Source organism: Macaca nemestrina, chromosome 5 (genome assembly GCF_043159975.1).
Source record: "Macaca nemestrina isolate mMacNem1 chromosome 5, mMacNem.hap1, whole genome shotgun sequence".
Classification (NCBI taxonomy): domain Eukaryota; kingdom Metazoa; phylum Chordata; class Mammalia; order Primates; family Cercopithecidae; genus Macaca; species Macaca nemestrina.
In genome coordinates this window covers 98,996,461-99,008,655 of record NC_092129.1, presented here as the reverse complement: position 1 = coordinate 99,008,655, position 12,195 = coordinate 98,996,461, and the positions used below count along the sequence as shown (strand labels likewise).

At 38.4% G+C, this 12,195-nt stretch overlaps 1 pseudogene; it reads left to right on the top strand.

Moving 5' to 3' along the window:
• Positions 1-10,447, top strand: part of LOC105496199 (60 kDa heat shock protein, mitochondrial pseudogene) — a 35,038-nt pseudogene extending 24,591 nt beyond the window's left edge.
• Positions 10,448-12,195: the final 1,748 nt, after the last annotated feature.

The window sequence follows — 12,195 nt, the reverse complement described above, 5'->3', positions numbered from 1 at the left end:
TGCTGGATTATCTGGTCCATTCATAACTCTGTTCTGCCTTGCATACAAATCATCTAACCCCTGAAGAAAACTATTTCCTCCCACAGGCATCTTTCCATCTCTGAGTCCTGTTGTGTCAGCTGACGCTAGCAAACTCTAATTCCCTGTTTGAATGAGGCATTTTTATTTTTGAAGATGGCCTATTTGGAAAATCCCTAAAACATTGTTTCCCAATCTGTGGTCCCCTGAGGGTTTGTTGTTATATTCTCAAGTGTCTACAAGAAGTTTATATGTACGTTCATATTCCTAAGCTTTTAAAAAACAAACAGAAAAGCAAAAAAGCTGAATGACCAGCTCGTATTTCAGGACTGCCAGAGGATGTCAGCATTTCTGCACTCATATTTATGAGCATTCTGCAAACTACACAGCACTCAGGCCCAATCCAGTCCACCACCTGTTTTGTAAATAACACTTTTTGAGACTCAGCCATGCCTAAATGTTTACTGTTGTTGATGACTGCTTTCATGCTAGAACTGCAGTGTGGAGTAGTTGCGACAGAGACAGGATGGCCCTCAAAACCTAAAATATTTACTATCTGGCCCTTTGCATAAAACATTTACATAGTACTTAAAATCATACTGGAACCAAGTACCAGAACTTTAATTATTTCAGCCTATGAGAAACAACACATAATGGGTATGCTCAAGAGAAAGCCAAATAAATGAAGCACGATGGGTAGATGTACAGCAGGAATGAAGCCTGCTAGTAGTTTGATTGGAGACAAGTGGTAGACAACAGACAAGCCATCACCTGGTCCACAGAACAGGTGAGCCCAGCTTCAAAGAATCAGGCTTCTATAGTCAGTAGCTGGTTCTCTCAATGAGTAGTGATTTAGTTTCAGCAACATATCTTCTGTCTGCTAAACTTTATTTTAATTGTATTGGTTTTGTAATGTTCAATTTTTATTTTGTAAATGTAGATGCATAAGAGCCATAAATCTACATGCAGTTTTAGGTTTGATACATGTAAATAATTGTATATTTAAAAAAATAATTTTTGACACTGGGAATCCATGAAATACTGAGTAGAAAGAACAGTACCCACACAGGCTGACATATGTGTATACACACCACTTGCAAGGTTTTTAAATTTCCTGTATAAGCATTGTCATTTTTAGAGAATCCCCTATTAGAAACAGTGCTAAAGTTGCCCTCCATCCACACAGAAAATGTCCCTAGAGGGTCCTGGACTGCTCTTCTGTGCCCCCTCGTCCTGCTCATTCACATCAGCCCTCACACTTTTTGCTCAGGTCCGGCATTCTTTCTTAGCTACACTCTCTGAAAGCTTTAGAGTCAACCACACATTCTACATAGGCAACCTTACTTCGTGGCAGCTTATCCAGAAAGAGCACATGTGATGCGGCACAAAACTGAACGGCAGTATGATGAGATTTGCAATAATTTGGATAACTTCTGTCACTGAAACTTTTTAAAAAGAAGTAATGACTACCCAATTACAAGAAATGCAATTTTCCCTTTAAATAGACAAAATCTATCGTAAGAAAAATAAGCTTAACTTACCTCTTGACCCAGATGTGGAGATTAATAAGAGATCCAGTTAGTTACTCATTTGATTTAAAAAAGCATGAGTTGATTATATTGTTTCCCTGAAAGCAAACTAGTGCTTTAAGCCCGGTGGTTTCCAAGGTAGTATAAGCCAAACAGGTGTAACCTGATCATTTGTTTTGGCACATAACTTAGATAAGAATTCCTGGGTCTCTGCTGTTTTCAATATGTATTGAAAGAGAACTGAAACTGGAAAAAATCCAAAGTCACTCATATACACACAGTTCATTGAATATTCCTTTTTATAAAACCTTGCTATCATCTACACAAAGAAGCTGGAACAATGAGGGTGTGTTTCATCTCTTTAAATGATTTTCCAACATTTTATCAAAAACTACCTACAAAAATTCAATCAACAAAATAACAATTTAAGTTAATTTATCTTTGATGAGCTTAATTTAACTTCACTTCATATGTCCTATTCTTGGAAATCCAGAAAGTAAAAGGGCATAGTTTTCATTTTCATATTTTTAATAAATGTATGCTATTATTTAAAAAAAATCTAATAGCACAGCAGTAGAGAGAAAAGTAAAAATCACTTTCCCAACCCCAGAAATCACTGATAACAGACATTTTCTATGCATACAAAAAAACAGATGAGAGAGAGAGTGATTTCAAGTACTTTATCCTTTTATGGAACCATTTCTAGGCGTGAGATTATCTAAAATTAAAGATACGTAGAAATGAAAACAAAATGATTTCCTGCTGGAATGAGAATAGCTTAGAAAGAGAATTTTACAGTTGGAAATGTTTTAGATAGCATGAAATTTAACACCTTCATTCCTTCATTTTAGAGATGAGAAAACATAACCACAGAGAGTGACCTGCTTTAGGACTGAGAGCCAGCATGAAAAGTATAGAAAGAAGCTAGATGAAACCCACGTCTTAGGGCTCTTTTCTTCACATTGTGGTATCCACATCCACAAACCATGTGAGTTTCAGCGCAGGTTCTCTCTGGTTGCTCTTCATATTCACAGCCCTTGGAATTATTCCATATATCCATATACGCAATCCAAAATCCAAAGGAGAATGTAGTTTATTTTCTTTTATTCTATTTATTTATTTATTTATTTATTTATTTATGTTTTGAGACAGAGTCTCGCTCTGTCGCCAGGCTGGAATGCAGAGGTGCGATCTCGGCTCACTGAAACCTCCCCTTCCCAGGTTCAAGTGATTCTCTTGCCTCAGCCTCCCGAGTATCAGGGGCTACAGGCACATGCCACCATGCCCAGCTAATTTTTGTATTTTTAGTAGAGACAGGGTTTCACCATGTTGACCAGGATGGTCTCCATCTCTTGACCTCGTGATCTGCCTGCCTCAGCCTCCCAAAGTGCTGGGATTACAGGTGTGAGCCACTGTGCCTGGCCTGCAGTTTATTTTTTTAATCATCAATTTATATTATTAGTTATGTTACTAGGCAATTGCTAGATAAATTTTCTCCATATCCAGTAAAGCAGATATTGCTTTGTTTTCTGAGTTTTTGTTTTGTTTTTGTTTGTTTTGTTTTGTTTTACAGAGATCCCAGGATCCCAGAATATTGATCCAGTTCCCAGTTCCCAAAGGGTTACCATCGTGATAAGATCCCAAAGTCTTGTCTCTGGAATTGTTCGTCCCTTTCAGTTTCCACTCCTTTGTTCATTATTGGCACTCACCAAACTTTATCCGTGAACTTAAAGCATCACCTGTTTGTGCTAAGACACCTTCTGCTAGGAGCAGCGGGGCTAAGGACGTTTGTTGTTGCCACAGCCTTGAAGGTTACTGTACTGAAGCCCCAGGTGCTGATGATTCAGAGGATCCCAGCCTTCTAAAAATGTCAGCACTAACCCAAACAAAGGTAGCATGCAAGAATCCAGTATGACAGAGGTGTAATTTTCCAGACAAAGATCCCTCCAGTATCTCGCAGTATCGCACACAGAAGCTGGAAGAAGGAGAAATTACCAGGGGCTGGGGGCGATCAGAAGAGGTTCTATGGAGAGCAGGATACAAGTTGGATCTTTATGGAAAGAGAGGCATTAACATGGGCGTGTTATGGACACAGTGCCTCTGCTACACTTTTGACAAAGGGATTTAATTCTTCCACCTCCATCTTTGGTTTGGGAGAAACAAATATAATAATGACCACAGAAACAGTGGAGTATTGTAATAGAAAATAACACCATATTGAAGTCAAAAGGCTAAGGGTAAAGTGAAATAAGAACAGCAGAACTGGAGAAATGCGATGAATATTATGAGCCTCATTCTTCTCTGCCCCTTTTGGATTTCAATTTTAATAGCTGCCTCTTCAGTGTGAATAAGTGACCCTGCAAGATAATCAGAAAGTGCACAGCCCAGAGCAGACAAAGGTAGTGTAAGCCAGAGCCATTGAATGACTAGTGTGTCCCCCTCAATGAACTACACAAGGGTGGGGGCTGCAGGAAGACACATCTGAGTGATCACTCTATTGAGAAAGACCACAGAGTTGTGTTGAATGCAGCTGCCATATGAGAAGAACATGGTCAAGGTTCTAAGCATTAGCACCAGAGCTGGCTGCAGTGATGAAAGTACAAGCACTACTATGCATTGGGAACCATCACACATGTAGAACTGTGTTTTAAACTTGACCTTTATTTCTCAGCAGTATCCCTCCCAAGAGAAACCGGGGGTTCTGGTCTTTTTTGCACTGGTTAGAGGCAGTTGGAGCACTGTGTTTTGTTTTGGCCTGAATAGGGCCTTTGACAAACTCAAGTAGGTCTAAAAGACAGTGACCAGAGGGATGAGGACATCTCTAACTATGTCATAGAAAGAAGGATTGTAGCAATTTGAGATGTTTATCCCGGAGAGGCAAGGTACAGGGGAGTTACTTAATAGAATTTGGTGTCATTTCTAATTCCAGGTTCGTTTGTTTGTTTCCCCCACAATATATATCCATCTATCCATCCCATAGACTCTGAGTTCAAACAAACTGGGCTTGGAATCCTGGACTTATTTCTTACTTTGTAGCCTTGCTCAAGATGCTTGACTTCTCTGAACTTCCATTTCCTTGTCTCAAAATGGGAAAAGGATTCCTTGCTTCACAGTGTTTTTATAATGGTTAAACAAAACAATAGCTGCTCAATAGATGGCAGCTATCATTATCTTTGAAAGCAACACTGACCTTGGGTTGTATAATTTCCTGGCCAAAAAAAAATGGCATAAGAAATGAGAGAAGTATGCATAGATTTGGGGAAAAAAACCACAACTACCTTTTGTACTGGGCAGCAAAACACTTGTGGGGAGGGCTGCCTCCAAATGTCAGAACAATTACTTCTTGGTACAATTTGGAAACATAAGATACCTACATGAAGAAGGAAGTGACTGGCAATTCTCAGTTGTACCAGTAGTAACAGATGATTTGTAGCATCTAGAGCAACTCCAGGAATGCAATAAACATTACTTAGTAATGACTGACATTTGTGACATCAACTCTGTCAAATAACAAGTGTTTTTGAGGTTTCCTGTTCAGGGAAGAATGGGGTGAAGGGCTCTGTGCCTTCAGCTGCTGCCTTTTCTGGTGCCATAGGTGGTTCATCCATCTTCTGACTGATGTAGGAAAGAATGGAGGGAAAATACTCTGTGGGTACAGAATATCTGAGGGGCATAGAAATGGTCACATTTTAGCACCATTTCTATATCTGAAGTGAGTTTTCAGCCTTTTTCCAATGAAAATGTGAGTCCTGATTTCTTGATTTTAATCACAGTTCATTGCTGCCTGGCAACCTAGTGGTGCCAGGCATGGTGAAGGACCTTGCCGCACACCAGAGCTGACCATCAGCAGAGCCGCCACTCTGGTCCCAGCCAGATACCATGTCTCCTCCCCGGTAATAGAATTTCAATATTGCAACATTTTCAATATTTGCACTTAAAGCATTAAATATGTTCTAAGCAATTTCCATGTCCAATAAATGTTTTGAGATCTTATTTTTCCTAAGAAAGAAGAACTCACATATTCCTAACATCAATTTAGCTACCACTGCCTCAGACCTTTCAGGGTTTGACAGGGTTCTAAGTTGATGAATGCATGTGCCTCTAGCCCTAATTAGTTTTCTGGTTGTTGAGTCAACAAATGAAAAGCCGTATTTCACTCATCAGCATTTTGTGGATCTTAAGAAAACAAGTGTGCAGTATCAGAAAACATTTAGAGCCAACTTATGTATTTGCTGTATATACAGTACAATAGTTATTATAGTCATGTGATAGATAAATCTAGTATTTTATCTTGCTCCTTCCTTATTTGAATTTGCTTTAAAAAAAACTGTGTGCACATGGATGTTAATGCAGGTGTTGGGAAACAAACAACAAACTGATCTCCACCAACTTTTACCAAATAAACAATTCTTAATCACTTTCACACATACCTCCAAGAAGAATCCTATTTTAAGAGTTAAATTTTATATAAAGACATAAACACAGCCAATAGAATCCTATTCTAGAAAATTTATATAAATCCTTATACTTTAAACATAACCTGTAGATTAATATATGAAACATAAATATGTACATAAGTAATGACCTCCCGTCTACAGTGACTGGAATTGACTCATTGCAACTATACCTTCATTATGTCCTCAGGAATTGTTGCCCTAATTATCTGGCAATAATGTGAAGATATTGGGTAACAGCGTCTGACAGGTAATAGGTATTTGATGAATGTTAGTTCCATTTAAGGTTAAAGAAGCAAAGTATTAAATAATATTACAAGTGTATTGGACTGAAGCCTTGGAGGGAAAGAGAGAAAGGATTTGGGGAATAACTATTGCTCTTTTGTTCCTCCCCTTGGGAAGTCCTATTGATATAAGACTATTAGGGGAAGGGGGTTGATGTGGTACTGAATCTCTCTAAGACCTTATGTATGAATTTATATAAAGGGAAAAGACCTAGCCCTCTTTTCTTGGTCCATGATTATTTCAGAGCCCACATTCCAAATTAGTTAACTCTTTGCAGGGGGTGGTCTTTAATAATATTTAAATGCAAGGTAGATTTACCCTGAAGCTAATGAAGTTTAAGCTTCATGGCCCCCGTAAGGCCCTGGGAAGGGCTCGGGCAGTATGTTCTCATAGTAACATGTTTCTGTAACATCTGCAAATACATTTTAACCATAATCAGTCAAAACAGCTGTCTGTTTCTACTGTAATTTTTCCTTCATTGCACTTCCCCTCCTGTCAGATAGAGTTGGAGTGGCCACAGGACCTAGCTAAGGGTTTGGGTAAGCTAATTTGGGCTGTTTTGATTTAGTGAGGTGTACTTGTGTGGTTCACATTCATTTATGTTTACAGTTAATTTATGGCTATGTGTTATGGTATAGGGGTGGCTTCTAAGAATCATCCTACCTCCCATTGTGCTGACTCACCCAATGTTGTAACCAAAGGAGCAGAGATCAATGTCGTATTGCAGTTTGAATGTGTCCAGTGATACCCAGCATCAAAAGGATGTGAGCTTGGAAGAGAAATATATCAAGGCAGATATTAGTCTGTGGAAAAACCTTACAAATATGGAGAAACTTAATGGAAGTTTTCCCCAAATTGATCATTTCCAGTGTAAATACTATTAGTAAAAAGTAATCAGAAAAAAGAAATTAATACAAAATTAAAAATTGTTAATAATTAAAAGCACATTTTAAACAACTACAGTAGAGAAATGACTGAATTATCTTTGTTGATTCTCTAGAGAAAATTTAACAAAGTTACTGTCACATGAAAAGGCAATTGAATATACGACAATAAAAGTTCCTTAAGGAATTTAGTCTAGTAAATGATAGAAACATTTCTAGAGTTCCACAAATGATTACAGTGTCATGAGGCAGGAGCTTCTAGTAGGATGAGCACTGAGTTAGTGTTGCTCCTCACTCCACCTGGATGGGCAGGGTCAGGGCAAATGAGGAGACTGGGTTTGAGGACTTAAGGATTTTGTAGAAACAGTTCACTTGACCCTAGAATGCAGGGCCATCTTTCTCTTTGGTTTTCTTATGATGATCCTCCAGAGAAGGGCTTGCCTTGGACAAGGGGAGGAGATAAAGAGTGTTTGAACAACTCTGTCACCAGAATTAAAGAGGTTTTGATCAATCAAAAGTAAGTAAAAGTGTTCTGGTCCTTGAAGGCAGGTATTGGCTGGAGTCAGAGACAGAATCAAAGGGAATGGAGGGGTCTCCTCCTACTGGCTATGACAGATTTGTGGCCAATCAATCCTCTAGCTGAGAACAACTAGAATGGCTAATATAACACAAAAACAAAACAAAGTTAAATTGTCTGAAGGCATCAGAGAGCCACCAGTGTAACCAGGAATTGTGGAACCAAGATCACTGAGAGAAAGAAAATTCACTGAAGCCAACCCAACATTCCCCTTCTCTATTTCCCTTAGGTTTTCACTGATATAGAAGCAGCACAGGCCAAGAAGAGGAGAACCAAGAGGAAAGTGAATACTGTCAGGTTGAGAACTGAAGCTGAGCTATTGGCATCTCTTGGTGCTAGTGAGTTAAAATTAGTCTTCAGGATTTGCCAGCGTAAAGAATTCCTGGTATACACCCCAGAATTTCAGTAGGCAAATAAGAAATGAAAGGGCTGAAATCCAACTCTAAATCACACGGAGTCCTTACCAGATGAAGATGATATGTTCCTACTCTGTGTCTCACAAGCTAAAAACAAAACAAAACAAAAAAATACTTCTCAAGAGGAAAACAGCATTATCTAGAAAGAACTTCCATAGTGTAAAATGCATAATTTCAGCCATTTAATAAAAAACATGGAAATAAACTCATCCCTCACTCGCCACTGATGACCTGCCTCACCGCACCCACGCCCCACTGCCATCCCATAGAAATGCTTCAATTACCCACAGTCTTTTGCCAGATGAGACCGATGTCTAGGGTACTAGCCCCTTATCTCACTTGGGATTTTGCCAAAGATGTAAAATTTGGTGCAGATTCCCAAGCCTTATTTCTTCAAGGTGTAGACTTTTTAGCAGATGCTGTAGCTGTTACAGTAGGGCCAAAAACAATGATTGATCAACTGGGGAAGTTCTAAAGTAACAAAAGATGGTGTGACTGTTGCAAAGTCAATTGATGTAAAGGATAAACATAAAAATATTGGAGTTAAACTTGTTCAAGATGTTGCTAATAACACAAATGAGGAAGCTGGGGAGGCCACCACCAGAGCTATTGTACTGGCATGCTCTTTTGCCAAGGAAGGCTTTGAAAAGATTAGTGAAAGTGCTAATCCTGTGGAAATCAGAAGTGTGATGTTAGCTGTTGATGCTGTAATTGCTGAACTTAAGGTGTCTGAACTGTGACAACCCCTGAAGAAATTGCTCAGGTTGCTATGATTTCTGCAAATGGAGACAAAGAAATTGGCAACATCATTTCTGATGCAAATAAAAGGTTGGAAGAAAGGGTGTCATCACAGTAAAGGATGCAAAAACACTGAATGATGAATTAGAAATTATTAAAGGCATAAAGTTTCATTGAGGCTATATTTCTCCATACTTCATTAATACATCAAAAGATTAGAAATGTGAATTCCAGGATACCTATGTTGTATTGAATGAAATGAAAATTTCTAGTGTCCAGACCACTGTACGTGCTCTTGAAATTGCCAGTCCTCACTGTAAGTCCTTGGTCATAATTGCTAAAGATATTGATAGAGAAGTTCTAAGTACACTCATTTTTAATAGGCTAAAAGTTGGTCTTCAGATCATAGCAGTCAAAGCTCCAGATTTTGGTGACAACAGAAAGAACCAACATGAAGATATAGCTATTGCTACCGGTGGTCTAGTGGTTAGTGAAGAGGGGTTAGCCCTCAATCTTGAAGCTATTTAGCCTCGTAACTTAGAAAAAAATGGAGAGGTCATTTTGACCAAATATGATGCTATGCTTTTAAAAGGAAAAGGTTTTTTCTTTTAAGGCTCAAATTAAAAAATGTATTCAAGTAATCATTGAGCAGTTAGATGTTACAACTAGTGAATATGAAAAGGAAAAACTGAATGTATGTCTGGCAAAACTTTCAGATGGAGTAGCAATGCTGAAGGCTGGTGGGACAGGTGATGTCAAAGTAAATGAATGAAAGAGTTATGGATGCCCTTGATGCTGTAAGAGCTGCTGTTGAAGAAGGCATTGTTCTGGGAGGGGGTTGTGCCCTGCTCCAAGGCATTCGAGCCTTGGATTCATTAACTCCAGCTAATGAAGATTTAAAAATTGGTATAGAAGTTATTAAAAGAACACTCAAAAATCCTGAAGTTACTGTTGCTAAGCATGCAGGTGTTGAAGGATTTTTGATAGTTGAGAAAATTATGCAGTTGGTGATGATGCTATGTTATGAATATAGTGGAAAAAGGAAAAATTGACCCAACAAAGATTGTGAGAACTGCTTTACTGGGTGCTAATGGGGTGGACTCTCTGTTAACTACATCATAAGTTGTAGTTATAGAAATTTCTAAAGAAGAGAAGAACCCTGGAATGGGTGCAGTGGGTGGAACGGGAGGTGAGATGTTCTTATTCCTAGAATAGTGCTTTATTAATGAACTGCAACAGGAAGCTCAAGGCAGTGTTCCTCACCGATAACTTCGGAGAAGTCAGTTGGAGAAAATGACTGAAGGCTGATGTTTAAGAAAATCACTATAACCATCAGTTACTGGTTTCAGTTGACAATATATAATGGGTTACTGCTGCCATTGTCCATGCCTACAGATAATTTATTTTGTATTTTTGAATAAAAGGACATTTGTGCATTCCTGATATTGGGTGCAACCACCATGTACCAATGTACTTCTTTCAACTTAAATCACAGAGGTATTTTTACTATTCTATAAGTCAGAATTTTAGTGCTTACTATCACCAGATGAAAAGTTAAGCCGCCTTTCTGTAGAGAGTAAGAATTGTACACAAAGTAGGAAAATATCCAATTATGTGACAACTTTGTGTAATAAAAATTTGTTTAAACTAAAAAAATAAAACAGACTGACAAGCATCCAGATACTGATGTTAGTTGATACAGACTTTAAAATAGCTATTAATGTATTCAAGAAAACACATGACAAGATAGAAAATTTCATCAGAGGATGAAAATACATTTAAAAAATCAATTAGAGATTCTAATTAATGTCCCATAACTAAAATTAAGACTGCAAAAGATAGCTTTAACAGCAGATTAACTGAAAAAAGATTCATTAATCTGGAAAACAAATCAGTAGAAAATGTCTACTGAAGCACTGAGAGAAAATAAGATGAAGATGTATTTAACAAAAAAGAAAAAGACATTTGGGTCATAATGAAAAGTTTAAAATATAAATACTTAGAGTCCCAAAATGAGAGAAAAGAGAAAATAGGGAGAAATAATATTTGATTATTAGCCAAGAATTTTCTAAATCATGCGAAAGTTATCATGACATAAATTCAAGAATCTTTATGAATCCCAAGGAGGATTAATACAAAGGAAAACATACTGAGGTATATCATAATAAGACTACTAAAAACCAGAGACGGAGAAGACCTTAAAGGCAACCAGATAAAAAGATGCATGACTTTTAAAGAAACAAAATAAGACTAACTGCTGATTAAATTAATAAAAACAAAGGACTCCAGAAAACAATGTAATGACATATGTGACGTGCTGAAAGAAAAGAAGTGCAACCTAAAATTCTTTACCCAAATTAAACTAATCGTATAGGGAACACATCTCCATCTCCTTTTCCTGACAAAAAAGACAAAGATATTATGAATCATCTGTAACAAATACTGGAAATGTCCCTCTGGCTGGGCTGAATTCCCTTTCTTGCATGTTTCTGATTGGCATGGACAGTCAGGGAGAGATGTGGGAGGTTTGGAAGACAAGCCACAGCCTTGGCAGCTGACACGTGTTGTTGCTGTCATGCTAATTCACCTTGTTGGTGTGAAGCAGCAACTGGGCCTGCAATTGCTCTACGTTCTCCTGGATCCTCCTTCATCTTCCCTGACTCCTGGGTCAGGTACGTGTTTAGCTTTGTAATGAAGGGCACAAGCTTCGGCAGGATACCCTTGTCACCAAGGTCAGAGGCAACAAGACAAAGGTTTCAGTTCTTTGTGGATTTCCAGCTTGTGCTTTTGAGTTCCAGCGTTCCAGAGTCTTCCCTGCCTGACTGCCTGCCTCGTGGACTTTCCACTCCAGTATCACACGTGGAGACAACAGCCTCACAGAGACTGTTCAACCAGCTCCCGCCATTGCACAATCCAATTCTCTGAAAGCTCAGAAACAGACCCACACATATACAGTCCCTTCCGTGGTGAGCAGGTATATGCAAACCTACCCCCAAAGGCCAAGGGAGCTGAAAGGCTGAAGGAAGAGGCTGAAAAAACCAGTTTCTCAGAGAGAAAATATTGATTTTTTTTTCCTTCTGTTTTGAGATGTATTGATCAGAGAAGAAAAAAGAAAATATTTAATAGGGACTTACAACCAGAAACCATGTTTCTGGTGGCTGTAAGACAATAAATCCCTGCATCCACCCTCTAGAAAGTATCCTTTCTATGGAAGATTTTATGGTAAGACATACAGCTGGTCATACCTCAGACTTTCTTACTGAAACTTGTGACTACTGGAGAGGTCAGAGAAGC